Source organism: Stigmatopora argus, chromosome 23, assembly GCF_051989625.1.
Source record: "Stigmatopora argus isolate UIUO_Sarg chromosome 23, RoL_Sarg_1.0, whole genome shotgun sequence".
NCBI classification, from domain to species: Eukaryota; Metazoa; Chordata; class Actinopteri; order Syngnathiformes; family Syngnathidae; genus Stigmatopora; species Stigmatopora argus.
Window position 1 is genome coordinate 5,899,979 of NC_135409.1, and position 13,656 is coordinate 5,913,634.

At 41.5% G+C, this 13,656-nt stretch overlaps 1 long non-coding RNA gene across 1 annotated transcript in view; it reads left to right on the plus strand.

The window, feature by feature from the left end:
• Positions 1 to 13,656, plus strand: part of LOC144068769 (uncharacterized) — a 138,222-nt gene that overhangs the window by 59,156 nt on the left and 65,410 nt on the right. The window contains exon 7 of the long non-coding RNA XR_013298304.1: positions 1,503 to 1,573. This is a non-coding gene — a long non-coding RNA (uncharacterized LOC144068769). The remainder of the gene's footprint in view (positions 1 to 1,502; positions 1,574 to 13,656) is intronic.

The following is a 13,656-nucleotide window of genomic DNA, read 5'->3' on the forward strand; positions in this document are numbered from 1 at the left end:
AGCGGTGCACCACACCGAGCGTTTTCACAATGCTGACTCCCAGAGCCTCTGTCCTGCTCCCGAGCATAAAAAATGGAACACGGATGAATTATACACAACACCTGCTCGTTTGACATACCAAATATAAGGGCCTTATGCCACGGGACAGGAGCTTCTGCAGGAGCACACCTGTTCCATAATGTGACAAGGCTCTGACGCCTCATTTAGACGCACCCCGCCGCCTCCTACTGAATCATTCTGTCAGGATGTATTATTGATACGTGTAATCTTTCACGTCTCTCAGACTCTGACCCCTCACTGCCTCTTTGGCAGCTAGGCTGTATCGTGGAATAGACTCTTTGATTCCTTCCACTTTAATTGCTTTGTATGGAGATGAGTGCGGACAGAAGGTGTGGGTGGGTGTGGGTGTATATTATACATTAAGACTGTCAATCACAGAGAATTTTAAGTGCAGTTTTCAAATTGCACCCAATAATCGGGAGAAGAAAGGGACTGTCAAGAATGGAGTCGGAAGCAGTTGTTCTTTACAAATAAAAATGTCTATTTACAAGACTTCGGGAGTAGCAAGCATGATTCGAAAAACACGAAATGACTCCGAAGAAAAACCGTCACCAAATTAAAACTCGCTCCTAACGGGGAGAACAAAAACTAGGTCACATAAGGAAGAGCAAATGTTCTGAATTAAGGGGAACTATTTCAAAGTAAAAACAGGAACTGAAATTGGAGGTACTCGGACGTTTCGTCGAAAGACGTTTGGTCGACCGGATGTTTGGTCGCCGGGTTCGCGAGTCCCAAGGTTTGAGTCACGAGACTTTCATTTGTTTAACCCTAACCCTATTCACTCAATGTTAAATAATAGTCATTAAACCCCTATTCACCCAATGTTAAAATCTATCAATTGCATGCGAACCCGTTCTACCAAACGTCCGGTCGACCAAACGTCCGGTCGACCAAACGTCCGGGGACCAAACGTCCGGGGACCAAACGTCCGGGGACCAAACGTCCGTGGACCAAACATCTTTCGACAAAACGTCCGGTCATGGAAATTGGAGGAATCTCACCACAGTGTGACGAGAACAAATTAAAAATGACAGCTGGATTCAGTCAGGATGATTAAAAATGTTGTGTATATATTGTATGGAATAAATAATACCACATAGATACATCAATAATACAAGTATAACCAAAATCACTGTTCTGGTTCCTTATAAATCGTACCTGTTGAGTATCGTTATTTTGTCTTGACAACTTGCTTCTGCTAACAAACACATCTTTTGTCATGAAGTGAGCAATTAAGTTAAAGTGTAATTATATTAATCGGGGATGGGATTTCATTGTTTTGTTTTTTTATAGACTTGTGGGAAAATTAACCATTAATTAAAATAGCACAGTGCATATTGTCTCGGCTACTTCGAGACGTGATAAATCCGCACATAATTGCACATTAACATGCATTCATCGATCTATGTTTTTTTTTTTAATCCGCCTTTTCTGTGGTTCAGGTTCACAGTCCGCGTCCACGTGAAGGATAAGAACTGTCCAGTACCACTTGTCAAAGGTCAAGCAAAAGAAGGTAAAGGCTTAATATAAGAGCCAAACACACACTCTCACACTCTCACACACATAAACTGCATATAATTGCAATTGTAAATGAGAAAGTTGTCAGAGCAGAAAATGAATCCAGAAGGCAAAGTGGAACAAATATTCACCTGAACATCTGTTCTTGTGGAATGCAAAGAGGATGACTGCACATAAATGGCAGTCCTCTTTGGTGGTGGGCAGGTGAGGAATAGCCTAGAAAGGAGAGTTATTCCCCAATTAAGTGTGACAATATGATACCATATCATGTGATATTACAACATTTATGGTCATCTCTATGAAAACATGGACACAGCTAAATATTTTGGCATTTGATAGGTTTATTAATAGGTATACTTTATTTTGAAACATTATGCGAGTATTTTCCGAAGTTGATTCGATTATCGCCATCTGCCGGAATCCAAGTCAAAGCAATTTAAGAGTCCTTCACAGATCTTCATTGCGAACTCAGATCAACAGTCCTTGGGCCGGAACTTGGTGATCTGTCAGGTCAATAGTCCTAAAAACAATTAAATGTCCTCGGAGCCAGCTGCCATGTAGAGTGACCTCGAGCTTGCTCGGTCCCAAATTGAAATAAAGCTCATATACATACTAATGATTAATGCACATATATGATAACATCCCAGAATAACCCCAACAGCATTCCTCTCTCACTAATGAATATTTGACCTGTGTAACTGTTAATTGAAGTGAACTTGGTTTACAACTTACTCACTCTTTCCTATTGTCACTTATCCTACCCATTGGTTAATAGGCGTAAATCGTCTCTACCTTTCGGTAAGGTTATTCGTCAAGAGCTTTTAACGCAACCCAAATGGGCTTGTTTTGTACACTTTTTGGAAGTGTTGCATTTCGAATATTGTGCTTTTGCCACCAACGATGCTCAATTCTTTTGTATGTGACACCTCAATTGTTTACTGCAGAGTCAATGAGGCGGCTTTTTAGAGTTGGTGGAACTGACACTGAAATAACATTTTAAAGGTGCCTTGCCTCTATAATGGGACACTTGGAGAGCTAAGTGAATGTTTTGGCAGGACACCATATTTTCAGTGTGCCAACAAGGCCCAGAAGCTTTTGGAGCCAATCTTTTAATGCTTTTTTAAAAAAAAATCCAATGAAACTGACAAAGGAGTGCCATGATATACTGTACCTTTAAAAAGCTCCTATTTGTTGTTTTCCCCTTGCATTTTTTTGCCCTACATGGAGTCTTTCATAAGCATGTTGTGTTTTTCTTTAGCTGCTAAAGACTTAGGTTAAAACTACTGAGTATGCCTTTGTCTTGGTGAAGACAATTGAAAGAACAGAAGGTATTTGCTTTGATTAATAACCGTCAGGAAACCTTTTTCTTCCTTATGCTGGAATTTGAACGCGCAACATCCCCCAGCACGGTCTAGCTGTTCAAAATGGCGACCTTGCCCGTGTCGCTCGGCACCGTTCCACGCGTGATTACATTGAGCATGTATGGGAAGCCATGGCAGGGCCGGTGTGAACGAACGCTGCATAGGAGAATGTTGCAATGCATCATTTGTATGTAAATCCCCTCAAGAGCTGGAAGCATGCAGTTAAAAGTCGTTTGTTTCCTTTCCGAAACGCTCTGCGGCAATGTTTAGAGACGAAAAGCCGATGACTCGAAAGCAGATGAAATTGCAAACAAGAGAATTGCTCACATGAGCTGAGATGCTGGCCTCCCAAGGCTGTCATCCCCTAAAAAAGCAATGAGCAGAATTGTAACCTGTGACTAAGCACCCAGTGAAAGGCCCGAATCCCCTTGCAGACTATGCACCTTTAACGAACGGCTCTTCTGACTCATATGTTTGCCGCTACAACCATATCGTCCACAGTCCGCATGAAAGAACTACTATTTTGCCCAAGGCCGACTCGTTCACTTGCTAAAGAAATACACCACTGTAATGCACCATTTGGCTTGATGGCGATCCAATGAAGTCGAGCAGTCTAATGAGATTGGGATGCCTCAATAAATTAATTAAGAAGTCAATAAGTTCCACTACTAAGCCATGCCCTTAGAAGAGGTTTCCACGCCACTAAATGTAGAATGAGCGATTTTGCCTGATGAGTTTATTGATTTGGGTCAAACGAAGTATAAATTATCTTATGAGCCTGTCACAATGTTATGACTGATATTCAAGCTTTGAGTTTAGAAGCATGTATTGAACCTAATTTGGCCTCTGTCTGTGTAGTGTTCAGCTCAAATAGGCAATGAGTCGTGTTATTGAATCATACATTTTCATTAATGCACTGATTTTATTGCACTTGCCTGTTTCTGAAAACCATTTTTTTTGTCATTGTCATCCTTCAAAGTAGACATTTTTCATATATTACATACAGTAGGCGGCCCGTAGGTTTCGTTTACGTGTCGTGGAGTTTGCTCGCTCTTTCCGGGCTTGCGTGGGTTTTCTCCGGGTACTCCAGTTTCCTCCCACATCCCAAAAACATGCATGTTAAGCTGATTAAACACTCTAAATTGCCCCTATCTTTGAGTGTGAATGGTTGTTCGTCGACCGTGTGCTTAGCTCTAGCATCTTTATAACTAGCTAGCTATTTTGATCTACAGCAAAATCAAGTATTAACTGAAACCACACCGCCATCTAGCATTTATATGAGCTAGCTATACCAATTGATCTATTTTCATAGACAATTTTGACAATCCAGTCTTCTCTGTTCAGCCATCGGAACATCTATTTCAACCTTATTGGGTTGTTCTTTATTGCCCATATAAAGAGTATTAAAAGCCAAAATTGAGTTTCATCATCCAAACAGTTGGCTCGAACGTACGCTTTTGTCATTTTTGAGCTTTTGACCCTCAAACAGGCAGTTCTTAAAAATGGTTGTTGCAGTGCGATCCCATAATTAAGGTTAATCGGCCTCTAGCAGCGTAGAATCGCAGCCGAATAATCCCATTACAGCACATTTCGGTTGGAGTTTGCTCAGATCAGAGTGCATCAGAAGGGACACTTGTGGTAGAGGGTTTGCAAAGGGCAAAGCAGCAAAGACAGATGTTGCTTCTGCTGCTCCTGCTTCTGCACACAGATGCTCCAGCTGCTCCGATTGCTCCGCCAAGGCCATCATACGCTCTCCCCAGCACAATCTTCCCTAACACAACAGAGTTATTTGCTGTTTCATTGCACTTTGTTCCCCTGGCTTTATTCTAATGGCTTGCAAATGATCTCTGGCTCACCTTTCCTCGCCTTGTCAGTTTAAATGACTGTGTTACTACCGAACTTGTGGAGTGGAAAGTGAAATCATTTAAAGACGGAGGGATTCTACCCGCATTCGTCGGCAGAAAACGTCTTTATCCTTTGGCAGAATTGCATTGCAAGCACCCATGTGTGCCTGTTAAAAGTTGACTTTCTTTCAGTACGTGGTCACTCCTTTTCAAACGATCAGGCCAATCTTTGCATGTTGTTGTCTAGAGTGGTTCTAAACTGCAACTATCATTTGCATATATTCATTTTACTAGTACATATTTTTAGGAATAGCACCTTATTGGTGGACTGACTTTTGATGGATGTCATAAAACAGGTTTTCGTTATTTATTCAAAACTTTATACAGCAAATCTTCCCCAGTTTTGGGTCTATTAACTGTGCTTTAATATAAGCTCTCTAGCACAAAAAAAAATCATTACATTTGCCGTAGTCAGGTTGTTGCTGCTTAGGATTCCAAGATGAGGTTTTTGCGTCTTTTTTCGGCCTTTTAGGATTTCATAATTGTCACAGTGGTTTGTTTTGATGTTCTGTACTTTGAGTGTCATTTATTTGACATGTCACCTAAAAGAGCCAACAGGTCGTGCAGTGGTTCTTTTGGGATCAATTCCCACTCGGTGATTGTGAGTACGAATGGTTATCTGTTTCTATATGTGTCCTACGACTTACTGGCAACCAGTCTTGGGTGTGTCCTGTGATCTCAGAGCCGGGAGACGAGGAGAGAAAATTCGAAAAAGTTTGGTCCGCAGATAAATCGTCTAACCTTATTCTATCATTAATGATACGTTTTTCACCGCTGAACAGTGAGGCGGGCAGCAGCCGAGCTGACGGAGGCAAAGGGCCATTGAGAAGGGGAGGGCCGGGATGAAATATAGGACAAGAAGAGCCAGGGGCCAGCGGTAATTAGCCATGAAACAACGGGCCGAGTCAGCCTGGTTATGACTTGACACCTTGGGCCGTCTCCCCATGCCTAACTGCGCTGCGGCGCCTGTATGACATCCAGCTTAAAGAGAGAGCGCAGGTCTGGGGTGCCAGCAAAACCTCAAAACGCCTAACGGTATGTAGCAAACAGTCGCTTTTGCCAGGAGTTAAAGTTGAAGTCGCTTAAAACAGTGTTTCCCAACCTTTTTGCATTGAAAAAATCTCAAAGGACACCACCATCTGAAAATCTTTTCATTTCAAACTACCGTATTTTCACGACTATAAGGCGCACCTTATTATAAGGCGCACCCTAAACGAATGACACATTTGAAATTGCTTTCCATATATAAAGCACACTGGATTATAAGGTGTCCTGTCTATTTTGGAGAAAATTTAAGACTTTTAAGTGTGCCTTATAGTCATGAAAATGATATGTCGCTTATATTAACAATAGTCATTCTCATCAAAGTTGTATCAGCAGGAATCACGTAAACCTCCCAACTGATTCCAAGATCCAATTTTTTACACTGACCTAATTTCACCAAAAGTTGATGTCTGCGAACCCTGCACAACTTCTGGTTCAAGTGATGCAAAAATAACTAACGTCATGTTTTTAATTGCATCATTTTATGAATTTTCTCCAAACATGACTTCAATCTCCTCATACATAAATGTGAAGTTGTCCGGCGACGAAGCGTCCGTTCGACAAACCGTCCGGGGATGAAGCGTCCGGCGACGAAGTGTCCGTTCGACGAAATGTCCGGGTACCCAAAGCTTCCATCTTTCCCCGAATGATTGTGCTTTGTGTAGCTGCTTAGTTCAAAACTGACACATTGGCCCTTTTCAATCCACTAGAGAGTGCGCATTATCGCAGCAACTCTTCTATAAACTCCCTTCTCAGGATCACGCCCAAGCCGCTCAGGTAACCCTCACATCTTCCGCCTGTGTTGACAAGCTCTTCATTAGAGTCTTTGTCCTGGAAGAGCCCGCTACATAATTAATGTCTCCATGATGGATTACACGAGAGCCAGACGGCAAACAGCGAAGAGGTCAGGCAGGAAATAGGAGGATTGATGCGGGGGCTATTTTTTTCCCCCTCGAACACTCCTCCCACTTGTGTGCCTTTTTGTAGCGGTGGTGAAAGTGCTGATTAGAAAAGTCACAATGTTTACACCGACCGTTCTATGTTGAGCGCCGGTGAAAATTAGTCCCACGCGTGTGCCCCCTTGTAGCTTTTGCGTGATGGAAGACAGTCATCTTCTTCGCCAGTTCTCGTGGGCGGGGCTCCGGGTCGACAACGGCCATTAATCAAGGGCTTGGTTAATGACGGCGGTTGTGCAGTGAAAATTCAAGTGGTTCCGTTCTACTTTTTTCGTAACAATGAGGAGCCAGTTTGGTATTTGGAGTTACAACACGAACGACGAAAAATCCGAGTCATTGTTGCCGCCACCTTCAGTAACTTTTAATATACTTGAGTAGTCTTTGTGCCTTTTTATATTACAGTGGTACCTCGACATACGAGTGGCCCGACATACGAGAAATTTGAGATACAAGTAAAATTTTGGTCAAATATTTATCTTGAGATACGAGACACATTTTGATATACGAGCAGACAGCGGACGCGAGATGATGCTCATAAGAACATCATGGCCACTGTCTCTCTCCCCACAACTCCCTCTTTGTAATGTCTCTGCAAGCACTGGGCGGAGCGTTGCATTTTTTTCAGTGTTTTTTCCCCGTTAGTCATTGCGAATGGCGAGGCGATCGCTAATACGAGTTATATAGACTACTTCTCGTTGGCAAGTGGTCGTGCGTTATCCTACTGTGAGGACATTTGTATGCATAATTTTTGGAATATTTTGAAGGGAATACAAACTGAAACAACCCTCGATATTGACTGAAAGTCAGTGTGGAGGCGGGGCAAAAAGAGCCAACCCGGGAGAAGAAAGGTATGAACATGTAAAACAAAATTAGAATTAAGTTTAGTGTAAAGTTAGATTAAACTTATTTTTGAGTGTGTCTGCATCATAATCCAAGTTCATTTAAATTTGTTTGTTATGTTACGATAGCGTTGCCGTGCAAAATGTCCCCCCTCGGCCCGTCTCTCTCTCCCCCCTTCGAAATCCGTATAATTTTAGTTTAAAATTAAACACATTTTATTAACAATAAACCACTAGTTATGTGTTACTTTGTTAATAGATGGCGAATTAGAACAAATTAAACATTTTTTCCATTCCAATATCCTGTTTTTGGTGTTTTTTCGGAGTGTTGGAACAAATTAATTGGTTTTTAGTTCATTTCAATGGGAAACGTTCGTTTGAGTTACGAGAAAATCGACATACGAGCTCAGTCCCGGAACGAATTAAGCTCGTATCTCGAGGTACCACTGTACTAACTTTGTCACAGGAGAAGTATGGCTGTCTTAGGATAGGATAATTGAGATAATTGAGAATTAAGGGTGCCGTTTCCATAGGCGGGGTCGTTGGCGTCCAGTCACTTGCAGAACTGATGTGGCTGGGAAAAAGACGCAAGCTTGCCCGAAAAATGTGGATTTGGAAGTGTCATTATGGAAGTTTCATTTGTGAAACATTGCGGCCGGAAGAAGTCAGAACACGGATGCCTTCATCCCTGAATATATAGAAATTCCGAGTTTTTTTGAACACCACATTTGGGAATTTTTAGTCGAGCTTCTAGTCCTACGCTCAGAATCAAGTCTTGCCCAAGACCATAATTCAGCAAAAGTCAGCTTATCTCAGTATTTGATGGTCTTTTTTCTGGCCTTAGATTAATCTATGGTAGTTCTTGTCTCAGGGAATTATTGGTCTGGTCTCAGTTTATCTTGGTCTTGTCTCTGTCTTGATTCCAGTTCTTGTCTCGGGCAATTCTTGGTCTCATTTCGGTTTGGACTGCCAAAAGTCCCGGACTGATCTTGATCTAGTGTTGTGCAACTCTTGGTTTAGTTTCTTTTTGTCTACATCTTGTCTCAGACAATATGCCATCTTCAAACATGTCCTATTTTCTACACTAGTTTGGTTTTACCATGTCTAATAAACAAAATATGAACCATATCCATTCTTAATGTGACCCGCGGCATAATAAGTAAGGACATGTACACAGCTCACACACTACTAGAATATTAAACAATACCAAATGTCAATCAAAACTTGGCATTGAATGCATTGTAGACCTCTTCATTGAGTATCCTTTCTAATTGAGACTTGTTCTTTTATGAATTGCCTTCACTGGCAATGTCGAGTGTTTTTATATTTTGTAAAAATAGGGCAGATTTGCAGGTACATTATGCCAGTCAGCTCCTTGGCAGTTGTCGCCATTTGCATTCAGATGAATTTGCTCGTGTCGCACTCACTCACTGCAGATGAGGCGACTCAATTGTACATTTACTTGGACAAGTAATAAAGCCCCGCCACTCTGCTAATTCTCGTGCTGATTTTGCCAGCTGTACATGATGTTTTCCTTCCCCTTTTTGCTCATCAATGCATCCTTCCCTTGAAAAAAATTGCAGCTCTCAGCAAAAGAAGCTGTCTTTTTTTTACTTTTTTTTCATGAAAAAGGCATACTTGGCGATGGTAATCTTAACTCACAGTAGAAACTGACTATTTCCAACATTCCAGTGACACTATCAGTCCAACCTCAGAGCATGCCTCATGTCTACAAACCTGATAAGGCTTTCGCACACTGATTTTTTTTAACTTTTATTTTTTTATTTACTTGTTTATTTCTATATTCCTATATTCCTACCTTGAGGATAGTAGAACGGAAGGTACAGTGGTACCTCGACATACGAGCACCCCGACATACGAGCATTTTGAGACACGAGTAAAATTTAGAGCAAGAATTATGTGTTTTTAGTTCAAAAATCATTTTGTAAAATCTAAAAATATACAAAAAAAGCTAAAATAAACATTGTTTTAGATCTATAAAAAACTGACTATTCAGGTCTTTCAATCCAGTTCTTTTTTTATTAAAACAATCTAAATATTATATCTAAAACGGTCCGGCCCACATGAAATCGAGTTGACGTTAACACGGCCCGCGAACCAACCCGAGTCTGACAACCTTGCTGTAGGCAAAGTTTATTTTCATTCTCCCCCACAAAAAAAAACACTTTGACACAGCTTCTTCCTGGAAGCAAACAAATTAGTGAAGATCAACATCATTTTTTTCCTCATTATTATTACCGCTGCCATCTTTTGACTGCAGAAGAAAAGCGTCTCCAATAAATTCAGCTTGCGCATCCAAACGCAAGCGATTATCCGTCATTTCCTAATGTGTCATTATGAAGACGGATACCTGTAAAATCACTCGCGCGTCCACTTGTGGCTCCAACATCTGCCAAATGGCAAATCATGCTTGAAATCCGCCATTTAAAAACATTAACCGAGCACTTTAAGATTAAGTCGCTTTCAGTAATCTTAAGAGAACCTTCCATTTCTGGCTCCAAAGAGATTTGTACCTCAATCTAACACTCAGTTGCTATGGGAACCTTCTCTGCGTATGTGCACCTGTGTTGAATCTCTGTTTTTTCTTTTTAAAATGTGCTACTCTGATCACGATATTCATGCACGTCAGCTCATTTGAACAGGAATAGTACAACTTGCATACGAATTGGCGTAAGATTACTGGTGGGAAATTCAGGATTTGTTTCTCCTTGTGCCCTGCAATTGGCTGGCTACCAATCATATTCAGGTTGCTCATTGGCGGGGATAGGCTCCAGCACCCCCTGCGACCTGTCAGGATAAGTGGTACGGAAAATGAATGATCAGTTTACATGGTTGCATTTTTTTTTTGTCGCAACCCATATTTGAAGGCAATATGTAAAGCCCAGAGTCATATAGCAAGAAATAACCTAATTTGTCGACTAATTGCAAAAAAACAATCAATGATTATGCCATCAAAGTAATCATTTGTTGGACTACTACACCACTTTATTTTAAAGAGTATAACAGACCCTTTTCAAGGATGTAATAAGTGTTCCTTCTCAGAAATGTTGTTCGGTTGCTTCCCCCGTTTCCAAGAAAGCCACACGAGATTGTGCCAAATGTTCTTTTGTATAAGTTTGGATATTAAATATGATTATATTTTATTATATAATATTTTGAAGGGAATACAAACTCAAACAACCCTCGATATTGATTGAAAGTCAGTGTGGAGGCGGGGCAAAAAGAGCCAAATGGAGAAGAAAGGTATCAAAATGTCAAAGAAAATTCGAATTAAGTTTAGTGTTAGGTTCGATTAAACTTATTTTTGAGTGTGTCTGCATGGTAATCCAAGTTCATTTAAATTTGTTTATGTTACGAATGCGTTGCCGTGCAAAATGTCCCCCCCTCTCTGTCCCTCTCTCTACCCTCCGCAAAATCCGTATAATTTTAGTACTATATTAAACACATTTTAGTAATATTAAACCCTAGTTATGTGTTACTTTGTTAATAGATGGCAAATTAGAACAAATAAAACATTGTTTTCCAATCCAACACCCTGTTTTTGGTGTTTTTTCAGAGGGTTGGAACAAATTAATTTGTTTTTAGTTCATTTCAATGGGAAAAGTTCGTTCGAGTTATGAGAATATCGACATACGAGCTCAGTCCCGGAACGAATTAAGCTCTTATCTCGAGGTACCACTGTAAAGTCAAATAGTTTTGTTACGAGTGCGTTTGCCGTGCAAAAAGCAAAAAACCTTTCTTGGTGTTCCTGCAACGCATTGGGATCTAGCAAGGTAGTCCACCAATTCAGACCGGGTGAAACATTACATTACTCACACAATGCAACAACACACGATGGATTCAGATAACTGGTGGAAAAAAAGGTGTTCTCGCTTGACTTTTTCGAACACACTAAGCCAGCGGCGCCAACTGCATATCCTTAGAAAGTCGAAACATCCTATTTTAGATAGCAAAACAATTAGTGACGCCCCCTGTGGTCGGTCAATTAACGAGTAAAGGGTGACCACTTTTGTTTTAAAGGGAAGACAGCAAAAGTACTGATTCGCTTGGAGCAGTTGCCAGGCAACCAGCAGATACTCCCGTAATCTTATGGACCCATAAAGCATTCTGACATACCTCCCAAATAAAACCAAAATGTTTTTGGGGGTTCTTTTTCAATACAATGAACTAGTAAGGAGTGACTTAGTTTTTCTAACTCCACTTTTACATCGCCCGAAGGTGTTTTTTTTTTTGCTGTTGCAAGCCTGCCTGGCAGATTCTCTCTGTTTCCACTCTGTGATTAGCAATGACATAAAAAAAATAGAGCATCGAATTATTCATTCATCGAGAAGCTGAATGAAAATGACAATATTCGGAAGAAACCAATGCGAAAACGTTTAGTGTGCGGCCAAGTTTTTTTTTCCTCCAGCAATTTCTTTGACATTTTAAAGGGGAGGATACATATAGTAGGAGAATGTGCAAAAACATAAAACAAATGTCTCCAAAACGTACTCAAGGGCTATGAACAAATCCATTAACAGGCTGTCTTGGCGAGCTAACCAGGAAATCAGCAGGTAGCAACATACTCTCTGGCGAGGAGTTGGCTTTTAGCTCATGCTAATTAGAGTAACGATGTCATCCGTATTTCAAAGTCATCATGGCGTAGGTTTAAGACATCGTAACCACGGAACTTCTGTTCCTAGCAATTGAGCATTGGATATTTTTGCGTGTTTATGAATCTATGAGCACGCCAGCAGTTTCCGGTTGATTTTTTTGTCACTTTCCCCAACCCTAACCTTGTCGGGAGCTTTTCCATGTCACCATCTCTTGTCATTTGTGACTGCTGCGAAACCCACACAACAGATATGCTCACTGGGGAGAAATTGAACCCCGCCACCCTCGCCCAAGCCTAATTTTGTTCCCCGTCCATCAAGTCGGAACAGCTTCTCCTTCCACCGAATGCAAATTACTGCAGCAGAGTTTTGAGTTCCCTTACGTACCGCGTTCTCTTTAATCCTCACGAACCTGCAGAAGAGAACGTGGAGCTCCTAGTTCATCATATTGCAATTTGCAAGTCCCTCCGCCACTGTTTAATTGCAGCAGACCAAATCCAATAGACTTGATCCCTTAGGGCAGATGTAAAGGCACGCATCTTATCCATAAATCAGCTTCATAGGGCTGATGAAGGCAGCCGTGGCAGTTATATAGGATCCCCGGCCCAATCGCGTACCCGCTGTGAGGAAATGGACCTGTCGGAGAGGCGGTGAAATAGTGCGACCTGCCATGTCACTCACATCTCTGCCGCTTTTATTGCATTATCTCATTAGAACACTTTCCGCTAGCGTTTGTTTGATTGTTATAATGTGCGGATGTGCCTCTCGACTGCGGGTTACGACTCCACTTTTAAGTGAATCATTTGTAATAAAGGCTACATTTGATTACCTCATCCCCGACACCGCCTCAAACCACGTCCTATTTTATTGATTTGGGTCGCCGTATCAGTGCCGTGCAAAGTTCCCCGCCGCCTTAAGTCCGGCATTTAATTGAAGCGTGCCGGAGGCTAACTGGCTCGATCGCTCTGACACGTCAAAAAGCATCAGTCAGTTAAATGGGGCAGAGAGATGGAGAGGCGGCATCGCTGCCTCGGCAGCCGCCGCCTGCAGGCTGTGACCTTGCGGTGAGATTGAGCTTGAAATGTCTTTTCTAAACTCGTCGCTTCCCCGGAAATTCCGCCTTCTATTTTCAGCCGGAAATTCACTGGGGAGTCGTGGTGGTGCTGTTGTTGTTGTTGTAGTAGTTTGGCTTGTTTGTAAGCGGTGTATTGTCTTAAACTAAGCCGACAGTTTGGTGCCAACATTTCCGCTCAATGATGGCGTTTTTCTAGGATAAGTCAGACTTTCAAAATGAAGTAAAATAAAATTCCCCAACAGATAAAATTGTTATCCACTCTGATGGAACTGTGAATGAACTAGAC